Source organism: Mauremys reevesii, linkage group 6 (genome assembly GCF_016161935.1).
Source record: "Mauremys reevesii isolate NIE-2019 linkage group 6, ASM1616193v1, whole genome shotgun sequence".
NCBI lineage: Eukaryota > Metazoa > Chordata > Testudines > Geoemydidae > Mauremys > Mauremys reevesii.
The window spans coordinates 102682619-102696428 of NC_052628.1; the positions used below are offsets into that span (position 1 = coordinate 102682619).

At 38.9% G+C, this 13810-nt stretch overlaps 1 long non-coding RNA gene across 1 annotated transcript in view; it reads left to right on the plus strand.

The window, feature by feature from the left end:
* LOC120407655 overlaps positions 1-13602 on the plus strand; it is a 98327-nt gene extending 84725 nt beyond the window's left edge. The window contains exon 2 of the long non-coding RNA XR_005600159.1: positions 13495-13602. This is a non-coding gene — a long non-coding RNA (uncharacterized LOC120407655). The remainder of the gene's footprint in view (positions 1-13494) is intronic.
* Positions 13603-13810: the final 208 nt, after the last annotated feature.

A 13810-nucleotide genomic window follows, 5' to 3' on the forward strand; every position in this document is an offset into this window, starting at 1 on the left:
GACCTGGAGATGGATTCAAATCCTGGCCCCTGGTTACATGGCTCTAAAGAATTCATAAACCTCAATCAGCTATGGATAGGAATCAGGGACTAGACCTACCAGTCCTGAGGACTCTTGTGCCCAGTGTCCCATGGAGTGGAGTTTGCCCTCACTCATTTAGTGGGACTGAGGTTGTAGTCCTTGATAACAAATGAACTTTAGGGTTTTCCTTCTCGTGCTCCACAAAACCACCATGTTTCAGCACAGATGGAAGACCCATGAGTGGGGCAATGTGTGAAGAAGTTGGCACATTGCTGGTGTCCTATGGGCAACATGGACAGGTTGCTCCACTATTTCCTTTTCTAGGCTCTGGCATGTTGGAAAAAATGAAGCTCTTAAGCTTTCTTTTAGGAATCTTACTTCCCAGTACAAATCTCCCCTATTGATTCCATATTCGCACCCTCTTTCACCTACCTCCACCTACTGTTTTCCTTTCTTCTTTTCGGTCTTTTTCACTGATGTCACCACTGCATTCTCAGGTCTGACTTTCCACTCCCTCTCTTCCTCTGCAACCCCTCCAAAAATCATGCTCAAAGTGAGACTCTGATGCAGTAATCTAATTTGCAATGTGCTATTTGATCTCAGCAGCTCAACAGGATCATCCATTTGCAGAACTACACACTTCCCTGCCAGCTTGGCAGGACAAATGTTAACCTCTTACTTCAAAGCCCAGTCTTTGGTGAATGCTGATTGTTTAACCATAAATCAATCCCCAAATGAAACTAACAGCATAATCCCATATGGAAACTCCTATAGAATATAGCAGGGTGAAATCAATAGACTTCTACTGACAGTTAATAGATACTGTTCTAAAAACCTATAGAATTTAACCAGGGAAAGGGAGTGTGGGCTTCCCTTCCTCTGCTAAAAGTGTAGGGGACCTTCCTTTCTCTCCCTGGCTTGGGTAAACAACACTCTTCCAACTGCTCCCCCTCTTGACCATTGCAGTGAGAACTCCCCTTTCTTGTTCCATCTATTTTAACAACTGCATTTAAGAGAGATCTTTTTTACAGTTATTTTGTAACCATCCTATACCATTCTTTAGCAGAGAGATAATTTTCTATTAAATCCTATAGGGTGGCTTTAAAAGGACTAGCTGCTATGGGAAGGTTATCATCTATTACATTCTACAGGACTTTTTTTCATAAAGGATTTCTGATCATTTATATACTCGCAGTTGTACATGGTTCTCCAACATGCACTGTGTTTTGCAGGACCCCACATCTGTAGTTCAAGTGGAAATACATTGAAAAAAGCTTTAAAAATAAATGTATAGCCCATGAAAAACAGAACTTGCTCCTACCAAGTCAACTCTTTCAGTTGCACTTATGGTTGGTACCACTTGTAAGTTGCACTAGTTGCTGTCTGTAGGCTCTCAGCTTCCCTGAAAATAGCTTACTCTTAAATATTTAATGACCATTTGTTTCTTTAGGAGATTCAGCTCCCGCTTGTTCTTTGGGAAAAAGAAAATCTCTCTCAGCATCATTCATATTTAGGCCTCATGGTGTTTGGAAGACTTTTCAATAATCTTTTAAGCTATATTTGGGGGGGCAAGAAGAGATTGCAAAACTTACGGGAGTTCATGAACCATTTTCTCCTGGAACTGATTGAGTGTGTGGGGTGGGTTTTTTTTCTTTTTAAGTTAGATTCATTTTTTTTAAATGATCTGTAGATAACATGCTATGTGCGTATTATGGCTAGACTAAGGGCTGGTCTACACTAAGGGGAAAAATCGATATAAGATACGCAACTTCAGCTACGTGAATAACGTAGCTGAAGTCGAAGTATCTTATATCGATACTTACCCGTCCTCACGGCGCGGGATCGATGTCCGGGGCTCTCCATGTCGACGCCGCCACCGCCGTTCGGGGCGGTGGAGTTACGGAATCGATAGAAGCGCGTTCGGGGATCGATATATCGCGTCTAGATGAGACGCGATATATCGGTCCCTGAAAAATCGATCGCTACCCGCCGATACGGCGGGTAGTGTAGACGTAGCCTAATACTCCAAAACCAAACCTAACTCCGATTTTGTCCTATGTGTAGTGGATGCTTATATATAATATGTTTTTTCATTTGATTTTTTCTCTCTCTGCTTCTTATCTCACAGTGTCTTTATGTTAGTTTTCACTCTGCCTATCCCTTACTCTATTTTTCATCCCTTTTTAAAGGTTGAACTGTTTTCTTTTTTCTATAGTCTCTCCCAGTGGAAGGTAATACCAGTAATGTTTTACTTGAAGTCCAGCTTTCAAACCTGTGATGTGAAAATGGGTTCAAAATTAGGCAAATGCTCAGTGTATGTGTGACTTAAGAAGATGCTGGCCAGTGAAGCTGTGTTTTAGATACTTTTGCTTGAATTCTTGCCAGTGAAAACAATGTTGAGGTTTTATTGCTGTCTGTTGCTAAAGGAGCAGTGATATTTCTACTGTTCTTACCTTTTGGCCACTCCGGTCACCTTACTTCATTCTTATTAGTGGTGCTGTGGTGCAGTTTTGTTGTTGTGAAACTAAATGAAGCATAGATGGCTTTTGTCTATCAATTATAGACTAGAGCAGACCCATAAATCATGGTAAAACAAAGATTTTTTTTTTAAATTGGCTATATGGACATGCACTAAGGCAATGGTGCGTTAGTATCTAGTATTTTCTGATATTCTACTGTGGACAAATACGATGCATGAAGGATAGTAATTGCTATGTGTAAATCAAGCATATTTCCATGTTAGCATCATAATCATTATTTACATATTTAGAGTGCTGCAGAACCCTGTATGAACTCTGCATTGCACACGATGTTATATGATTTACAACTGGTAAATGTACAGAACAGTAAAATAGCAGTACCCACCAGGCATGATTCCAGTCTCACTCACGCTGGTTTTTACACCATTGCAACCTCATTGTTGTCAATGAATTCCTCCTGATTTACAACAGTAAAGTAACATGATGATGAAATATAGAGCACAAAACCAACCATCATAATTGGGTATTAATTTAACACCTTTGAAGCAGTCTTAACAGAAAAACCAGAGATTGAATGGATCTGGAGTAGGTTTGATGCAAGACAACTTTGCTGCTGCAAACTGTTTTGTATCATGCTGATGGATAAATAAAGGACTTCCTTCTTCAAGCCTATGAAATTTGTACCTTTCTTGAATATATAGTTCACTTAAAATCTCTGTCTAAACTTCCTAGCTACTCAAACCACATTCCCCAAACGTTGGAGTTAGATGAACATATTTCTGTTATATAACAGCATTAGGTTAACAATACAAAATGAAATATTACTGTGGGAAGATACAAATGCAAATCCATGCATATATTTGGGGGTTTGGTGGTGCAAATGCAAAAAGAATCCTGTTCCACACTTCATAGGCAACATTTCCACTGACTTTACAAGGTTTCTGATGACCTGGGATCCTAGTTTTCTGTGATTAAAAAAACCCTCAAAATTCTCTGATTTAAAAAAAAACAACAATAAAAATCCATGTTTTTTTCTGTGATTAAAATGAAAGGCTGAACTTCAGTTTTCCTAGCCACAATATACATAGGGATCAGTTGAACACATTTTATTGATATATAGTAGAACCCTGTTTATCTGAGTCTCCATTATCTGGCTCTCTCTATGAACTGAATCACCAGCGGCAGGAGGTTCACTGCCCCCAGACCCTGCCACTGTCAGCCCCAGGCAACTGGTGGTTTGGTTAATATGGAGAGCTGGATAATGGATGCTCAGATAAATGAGGTTCTACCATGCGGGTTTTTTTGTTTGTTTGTTTCAAAATGTAAAAATTGAAGTGTCTCTGTAAAAACATGCTATGTTTTTTCTGTGGCAAATGGATTTCTAAGATCCCTGATGATGACATACTCTTTCCAAATACACACTGTATCCAGCGTCTTTTTGTTTAGCTTAACAGCTACCTTCTTTATCTAGGGCAGACCTTACAGAAGTTTGTGCTCTTCTCCCTTACTCTAAAATCTTTTTTGTTTCTTCTAGAAATCTCCATCATTTGCAGTGCAGCCAATCCTGCTTGTACTGGCTGCTTCTTGTAAATGGATGAAGTAAAGATTTATTATCATCAGAACATGTGGAAATTAGAAAATGGACTAATGGAAACCATTAATGTCCTCTCAACAATCAGATGAATTGTAGATCAATACAGTATATTAATAGATTGGAAATGATTTAATATGATATAAACATCCAGTCTCAGACAGTCAATGAAAAGAGAGAGCAGCTCTCTACTATATATATATTTGAAAAATACAAACCATTAGCTCATAACAAAGACATGGTTCCCATCTAGTATTTTGATATCTCTTGGAAGGGATAATATGAAAGAACTGTTCAGCATCCTTTTATAAAACCCACCCCGCTTTGTTTGATATGAAACAATATATCTCCTTATAAACACAAGGTTGCAGTACTATTTGTAACAATGAATAAATCCTTTGTCATGTATTCCACAGGTAAAATAATAATAATAATAATAAACCCCTTATAGCTTGCAGACAGTAATTGTTACTTTCATTAGTATCAATACCTTCTTTGTTTGCAGTGCGTGCATAACATTGTAAAAAAGAATGATTAAATATGATTGATATAACAGTTGTGGTCCCCACACACATTTTATATAAACCTCAAAGGAAACCTCAAAGAAGTTTTTTAAAAAAAAACAACCTCCAAAGGAAAATTACTGCAAAAGTACTTTATGCTAAACTGGCATCAGGCATAAAAATAAAATAATGTCTGTAAGTGAATGATTCTTAAGCTTAAGGGACTAATTAAGATTTTAATGTGGTCTCATTCCTTGGAAAATATTAGAAGCCTTATGATTTAAGAAACCTTACTTCACAAATAAGAATTTGTGGAGGTCAGCTCATATATAGCTTCCAGGACTGGGTTTTAATCACAATTCTTCAATTAGATCCTATTGGATCACATTGTGTCATTACCTATGGGAGCATTTATGAAAACAGGGAGGATGATTTGAACTACCACAATTCCCATAAATAAGGGATCAAAAGGTTAGACCATGCTAGTTCAGTGAAAAAAAGAGAAAACAAACTATCTCCATCAGGAGGACAGCACGTTCAGCCAGACTTCACAGATTTTAGATTTTCATTGTTGGCAGTCCTCCGACACCCTCTTTCGCAGGGCTTGGTTTTAATGCCTTGCTGTATGCTGGGTCACTCTGATCAGAAAGAGAGTTTGGGACACACACCTACAAATATAACTTTCAAATATAGCTAGTTAACTGTGGGAGTTTTAACTGATTTTAATAGGTTGCATATAGTTTTCAATGGTATCCAGCAGAGGAAAATAGGCATGAATCTTGATGGCCTAATTTCTTTAAAGCGTGGGTTTAAGATGTCAGGAGTGGTGATGGAAGGTGGCCTAAATACCCCTTTCCATTAATTTTGACAGCACACACATAAATGAAAAGCAAGAAAAATTACAAAAAGCTGGTTCTTATTATTCAGATAGGAAAAATGAATGGGAGGAGGAGCCGGGCTGAGGGATTTGGTGTCAGATCATTATGAATTTACTTCATAGTAATGTGGATTCTGTAAGTGCTCCATTGATGTTCAATTATACTTCAGTATTAGTTAAGTGTACCATTAAAGTCTTGTATTACTGACATAGGCAATATTTATTTAATTTAATTTTATGGCACATATTTCAAACAGGATAAGATGAAATATGGTCCAACATTCTCAGTGATCAGGAGGTTTATTAGCATTGTCAAGCAGACTGAGGATTGACAAACCAGTCCCATTAATGTATCAGAATCAAGTGACATTCTGGGACCTTGCAAATTAAGCAGGGGTGGAAGAACTGCCTGAACAGGCTTAATACTTGCTGTCCTCCAAAATGGTTATATCTGTGACCACGGAAAGGATGGTTTGATGTCAAGGGCTGGGGGAGGGAGGAGGAGGAAACTAAGGAGCTAACATTTCAAAATTGTTTTGATTTTAGGCTGCAGATGAGCATAATTCTGGTTTGAACAGAATGAATGAAATCAGAACTTGGAATAAGTTGGTGGCCACACTCCAGCTCTTATCAGGTGTAATCTCACCATGCAGGCAGTGTCATCAGAGAGCTCAAGAAGTGAATGGTCTGAGTAAATGAAGAACACTCCCACCACTAGAGGTGGTCCCACCAATGGAAGGCTGAGACACATTGGCGGGACCATGTGGGAAAACCTGCACTGCTGCCTGTGCTTATAACTGTTCTGTGGAGAAACAGAGGACTTCAGTTTCCCAGGCTGTCAATCTGCTAACTTTGGCAGCAGTTAAAAAAGAAAATGCAAGGCAGATCATTGGATACAATCCTAGAGGTAGGAAACTGAAGTTGTTTTGGCATCAGAGAGGGCACCAAGTGAGACCAAGCTGGGAATACTGCTGTGTGCAGTTTGATCACTGGTGAGACTGCAAATGTTCATCAGAAGACAAACAGAATGTTAGGATCCAGGCTGTATGATGTTCATATAACAGTATTACTTGTGACTGCAAGGCAGAATCACATTCTTCCTGTCAAACACAGATGTATGGATATGTTTTATGTATGCTTATTTTTTTAAAAATGCAATATATACTTAATTAAAAAAATGAAGCAAGATTAGCCAGCCCTGGCTTGAATACTGTAGGCAAAAATGAGACATGAAGGAATATTATTAAGGTAAATGAGATCCAGAATGGAAAAATATGAATTAATGCCAGTAAGTCTCATTTTATAGGAACCAATTTAAAATGTGGAGGTTAAAAAGGACCAGTCTACCAGCAACTCAGTCAGCATTTATTTTACACTAGAGTAAGTTGTGGGCTCAGTATTCAAATTCAGCTCTTTGAAAGGCAATCCAAGTCCTATATTTGGATGCCCAAACTATATCATAACTAGAAGTGAAATAGCAAACTCTGTAAGTCACACCTTTAGTTATCTGGGTGCAAGCTTGTGTGTGGACACTCCTTTCACAGTAAGAGTGGTCTCTTGTGCTATAACCTACGTTGATTTTTTTTACCACTTTAAATTACGTTGAAGTAGGCTACTCTTAGTCTGAAATAAGAGGGTCTATACACAGACTGCACTGACATAAGTAAATTGGTTGTAATTTACAGGGTTATTTATTTCAGTTTCAGTTTTTGTGTAGACAAGGCCTAGGTGAAATGGGCATTTAGACATCTAGATTTGTAAAGGTATTTAGGCACATAAAGAAGCAGATTGGTGCCTACTGTCAGAAGTGACTAGATGCCTTAGGCCAGGGGTTCTCAACCTTTTTCTTACTGAGATTCCTCCCCCCTCCACATGCTATAAAAACTCCACAGCCTACATTTGCCACAACAACTGTTTTTCTGCATATAAAAGCCAGGCTGGCATTATGAGGTAGCAAGCAGGGCAACTGTCCGGAGCCCCATGTCACAGGGGGCCCTGTGAAGCTAAGATGCTCTGGCTTTGGTTTCAGCCCCAATTGGTGGGGCTCGGGGCCTCGGGCTTCAGCCCCATGCAGTGGGGCTTCAGCTTCTGCCCTGGGCCCCCGTCAGTCTAATGCTGGCCCTGCTTGGTGGACCCCCTGGAACCTGCTCATGGCCCCCCAGGGGACCCCCAGACCACTGCCTTAGGCGGCTCTTTCTGTTTTGCTGTCCTTTTGTAGGTTAACTGCTTGTTCTTTTATTTGGTAGAGCCAGTTTTGCTTTTCTCTTCCTTCCTGCCCTCCTTATGTCCCCACTTGATGTCTCTTTGTCTCCAACCCCAACCCCTTCTCTCCACAGAGTGAGGAGTTTAAAAAAAAATCTTATTCTCAGGTCTCACTCCTTCCAGGTCACTGAAAGGGACTAGTATCGCATAGTGGGTGGGAGTGATTTCTAGTGTCTCACATTGGGGTCTGGGGTGAGTCCCAGTTGCTCTCTCACCTCTGGGTCCCTTTCTTACATCCATTCTCCCTGAATGAGTAGGGCTGCAGGTGTATTTTCAGATTAGCTCCATGTTCCCAGGCAGATGGGGGAGAGCCAGTTGCTAAGAGTAAAGATTCCTGTACCCGATCTCTGCCTAGGCCAAGCCTAGTGAGCTGAATACAGAACAGTTCACTGCTGATGGAGAGAGAGTATTTGGAGTGTGAAAGTGTAGCCAGTGGCATCAGCACAAACCTTGACAGGGATATTTTTTGTAACCCTGAGCCATGTCAAGTGATTGGGAGCCAAGAAATGAAGTTCTTCCTCTTGCCAACACTCCAGTGGGTCACACCTTTATTACAAGGAGAAAGTACCCTAAAATCAGGTAGCTCTGTACCCATTCAGATACCCTGGGGTATCTGAGATTTTTTTTTAACTATTATTCTGTATCTGCAGTCAGCAGTGACGGGCGAGACAGAGAGACTGAATCATAGTGAAATCATGTAATTTTTTCCAATATATGAGCAAGATGTTGAGAGAGATGTTCATTTGGATAATTTCTTAGCTGCCAGTGATTATAAATATATCCCTGGGCACAGTACAGTATATAGATTCTGTTCTTTATTGCAGTTGCACTGTGGCATCATACTGCATGCTCGCTGTGCAGAGCCACAGAAAGTCCCATCCCTCTAATTATGTATCTGCTCGCAGAGAAGCAGCTGTTGGAAGTTGCCTTACCTGTGAGTCCCAAAATGTATGTGTGTGGTTTTTTGTTTGGTGCATGCTGGGACAGTACAGCTGGTGCATAACAAATGGCACATGGGAGTTTCCAGTCAGAAGCTATGTAGTGTGCTCAATCCCAATGTCAAGTTTGCATTGTTATGTGCCAGGGAGTCTCTAGCCAGAGTCCTCATGTGTGCTCAAGTGCCATGTAAAGTTGTAGCAGAGCTGTCTGCTAAATTTGTTATTGCCCTGTCCTAATGAATAGTGGATTTGTTATTACATTCCCTTTTGTTTGGTCACACTTCTTTGTAGTCATAGGGGTCTTGAAGTACCGGTGGACAGACTTCTGGAAAACTCTGAACTGGGCTTTTGACTACTTCAGGCTATCTAGAGGCACACCCAGGAACTTCCGTAAGGAAGCAGAGTGGGGGAAGGGAAAATTTGGTACAGGCATACATTGCATGGAAGTTTTTCTCACTTATAGACTCAATCTGTTTATTCTGTTTGGGAGGGGAGAGAAGGAGATTGAGACATTACTAATCTTTAAAACAGTTAAAATACATAAATCATAAACAGTTAAAATACAGCTAAAATATAATAAAGTGTGTAGCACAGTGTCCAAAAAAAGAAAGTCACTGCACCTAATAGAGGAGGAGGTGCTGGTTTTAGGCAGTGACCCTTGAAACCTCAGGGATTTGTTTAATAGGATAAGTACATAGTCTTTAAAAGTCAGCACAGGTTTTTGTCTCTTAACCACTCAAGTGTACACTGTTGCCCCCATTTTATGCCCTGGTGAGTCAAAAGTGAACATTAGGATGGATACACTATTCACTCAGGCGTCACTAATTAATCACATGTTGCTAATGAGGTACTGAGTACAAAGCTATGGCCTTTTGAGCTTAATTTTAGTTCTTTGCCTTATTTTTTATTACAAGGATACTTTCATTAATGGCTACTGTTTTATGGCTTCTTCCCCTTAATAAAATGTACTAGTATTTTATGCGAACATAGTAAAACCTGCTGGCAACATCACTCTGCTTCAAAGCTTATGGCAATTTGACAATCACTTGGTTTTTAGTGCTGATTTGAAACTTCTTGTTTTTGTCTTGATCATTTTTTATAGTAAGCTGCAAAGTGGCAGAAATTAGTAAACTTTTTTTTCAGTGGAAAATGTCATCCGCAGTAATAAGATTTTTGATCTGTATAATACGTTTTGAGAAATCAAAGAGGAAAACTGACAGACATAAGAAGTCTGCTTGTTGCATGTCCATTATAAATGACAGAATATTATGAGGGTGCTGAATATTCTGGAGGAAATAATGAATTGTAGACAAAATAGAAGGGGTTCAGTGAACAGCGACAAAACTTATAATGCACTTGACTTATGATAAAATCTCCAAACTTATTTATCCAGATATTTATATTACATTACTATAGTATCTGAGAACCTAAAAAGCTAAATGATTGTTTGGATTAGTTTGGTAAGAACTGAGTTAGTAGCAGTGGAGAATGTAAGTGTCTATAGATGTTTGAAGGACAGAGGGGAATTTTTCTGGTGCTGCTAGAGTGTATTATTATAAGTAACGGGATCAAATTAAGAAAATGAAAATTTAGACTGAACATCCAGTAAAACTTCCTGACACAGAGATCTACTAGAATGACTAAATAGGCCTTTTCTATGCCCATCTAGAGATGGGGCTGATTTGTAAAGTTTGGATCTAGAGGGGTTCAGAACTCCCCCAAAGAGCAGGAGATTGCAAACTAGGGCTTTTCATTTGTTGAGCCACAATAGTTGCATCTTAATCTGGGTCTGTATGTGCCCAAATCGAGGGCTTTACTTTATATTTTTTGAGCTGGTGTTTTAGGTTTCAGTACATCTCTGAGTATCCTGCAAGGGTCACATGAGTGGAATGAGGGGTGTTCAATAACTGAGGGATTTAAGTCTGATTTATCTGACAGAAAAATAGGGGTAAAATAAACTCACAATGTCTCCTTCCTGCCTTTATTTATGTAACTCTTTACTTCAGCTAAGACTGGTGAAGAAACAAGGGAAATCTAAGATGGGAACAAAGCAGATGTGAGAGAAGAGTGAATTTGTTTATTTGAACTATCCCTCTCTCCTCAAACCTGTCCAGGTCCCTTGACCCAAACTCAAGTATTATATTTGAGGTTTGGTTACAGACCTAAGGAGGCAGACTGCTAGAGGGGAGTTTTCCCATGGAGTTTGGAGAAAGCAGGATCAGTTCCTGAGTGGGTAAAACTTGTCCAACAGGGTGTAAATCAGACACTAAATATATGAAACTCAGAGGGAATGTGACTAAATCTGATGATATATAAAGACAAAGAAACATGTTTTATTGCTGGGAAAGTACATGGGGGCAGGATGAGTTGCTTTATTTCCATGAGAAGTTCATGTGTCTGGAGAATGTCTGTTAGGCAGAGAAAACAAAAAAGGGATGGCGTTAGCCATGGGGACCTAACTGTGAGGCTTTGAAAGCACGGCAGGCTTTTGGAAAGGAAGGAAGCCTAAGTCAGAACCAAATTTAGGGTATTCAGCACAATTATCATCCCATTGATAAATGGGAGAACTGAGCAAGCACAAATACAATGGAAGGTATTTAAATGTGGATGGGTTTGAAAACAAATGCTTGATGAGGTTCATAAATGTCAAATGAACAGATGGAACTGAGAGTGAAACCAGCAGGGAGATAAGGCAGAGATTGCTGTAAGCAGTGGTGGAAAACAGGAAACTCCAGTTGGTGGGCTAAAGGGTTAGGATGAAGAAGCAGGGTTTGCCAAGATAAGAGCTGTAACAGAGACAGATATGGATGATCCTCAGGCTAAAAGGAAGAGCACAGGTCAGATAGATCAATTAAGTGAAGAATGACTCCTTGGAAGTGCTGGAAGAAGAATGAAGTGGGAAAAGACTATTCACTGCAAGTACATTATTAGATTTCATATGGATATATTCAGTATTCTCTGTGCTGTATAGTATGACATTGAAAGTTTTTATCATCAGTTTTGGTCCCTTCATGTGTCCCCAAATTTGAGGCCATCACATGCACAACCATTGATGCATCCATTATACAATGTACTGTAAGATCTTTGGGGCAGGGACCATCATTTTGTTCTGTTTGTATAGCATCTAGCACAAAGGGGTGCTGGTCCATGACTGAGGCTCATAGGTGCTCCTGCAATACGTACCGTAAATCAGCATTTCTCTATCCACATTATACCATATACTGGAGATGAACAAAGTGGTCACATTTTCTTTTGGTGAAATTTCACAATTTTAAAAGGCAAGTATATGCAGAGAAGGAACACACCAAATAGCCAACTTCCCACTTCAGGTGCCCTCTGTCCTGACCCATATTCTGATGGTTTCCTGCAATTTGGCTTTACTTCACACTATGCCTCAAAGGGAAGAATTTGGGCCTGTTTATTGTATATGTGCTATAAACTAGTACAATCATGCTCACCTAAGCAATCAAGCTCTCTTCCTCTAAGGCTAAATGTTCTCACAGTTCTAGTGAATGGTGTGTATGCATCTCAGTAATTCTCTCTAGTAGCAATTGTAGTGTTGAGGAAGACCGTAGACCTAATTATTAGAGGCATTGAGATCCCACAACTCCCATTGATTTTAACGGGAATAGTGAATGCTCAGAACCTCTGAAAATCAGACTCTGGGAGCTTATCAAGTTTGTATTTGCTGCCCCCCTCCAACAGTGTCAAGAACACCATGTAGTGAAAGCATCCATTCATTTTCCCTGCAGGAATCTATGATGCTATTGATATCTTTCAACCTTTGATGATGACATACCAGGCATGAGAGATTAATGCTACTGCCACTTCCAAACTTCCATTCGAAGGGACAGTGTCAACTTAGACATCATACTTCATCTGAAAGTGCTTTATTTACTAATATTGCAAATAATTCCTAAGATTACTGGAAGTGAAAGAGATTAGAGAGAAAATATTTTTCTTTTTTTTTTTTCAGTTTACTTTGTTCATTTGACACCATCTCGTGTATAGTCAGTTCCCTTGTTATCTCTGTGTAGTGTTTAAGAATAGGGATTTTAATAGTCTGTGAGTTTTCTAGTGGTGCTCACTGCATTCTATGTTTTAGAAGCCGAAAAAAACCCATCAGAACAGCGGTACGTATGTAGCTAGGCCTTCTATATTTGTGTGTATATTTAGTAAATATGGCTATTTGGGACCCAACGGTGCCTATGTGATTTCTTCATGTTATTTTGTTGTGTGAAGAGCAAAAGATACCACAAATAATTTTTCCCTTTTGTTTTGTGAAAAAAACATTGGGGAAAAAACCCTGAAAAAAGTGATTGTAAAACTAAATAAAAATGAAATCCTATAAATGATTTTAACTTGTTTTTTTTAATTTGACTAGATTTGAAGTTGATTGTCTCTTTAAAGAATGCATTTGGTTTAAAAGACAGAAATTCTGTCTCATCCTAGGATAATCAGCACATATCTCTGATGAGTCACTCTGAAATAATATGTATAAGACCTGTCTTATTTACAGCCAGATAAAAGCACTTGTATATGAACTTGTAATAAGTTTTTGTAACATTCAGTGACTATGAAGACTACTCCAGAGTGTTTATTCCCTGTATTTCTCATCCAAAATCCCGCCCTCCTTACTCTTATTTAAAATTGAGTCTGAATGCAAATAAGGATTAACCTTACACAGAGTCTGGCACAACAATAGATGTACTTTGTTAACTTTTTCCTACATAGCTCTTAGCAGAGAAAATTTAGTTTAAAGAGTTGCATTAGAAATATATCATTTTTAGTTCTTGACTTGCTGTAATTTTTTTCTTTTCAGTAACTGAAAACTTTCCTTGCCCTTTGAAGCCCCATGAAGTCTTTGTATGATCAATATTTTAGATAGTGACTATCACAAGTTCTTATGGGCAACTGAAGGAGCAACCAGGCAAGTGAAATAAACTATTGGTTTGCTTATAGTATATTTTTATTTCATTTATCCTTGATTGTAGTAGTAAATATTACATTCCTGCAGAACTCTCATTTTACTAGGTATTTGGTAATTCAGTTTCATGCAAATAAAGTGAAATTTTGAAATATCAGCAACTAAAGACCATTGAGTTTTCTAAAAACTTTTTCAGTAAATGTAGTGCTTA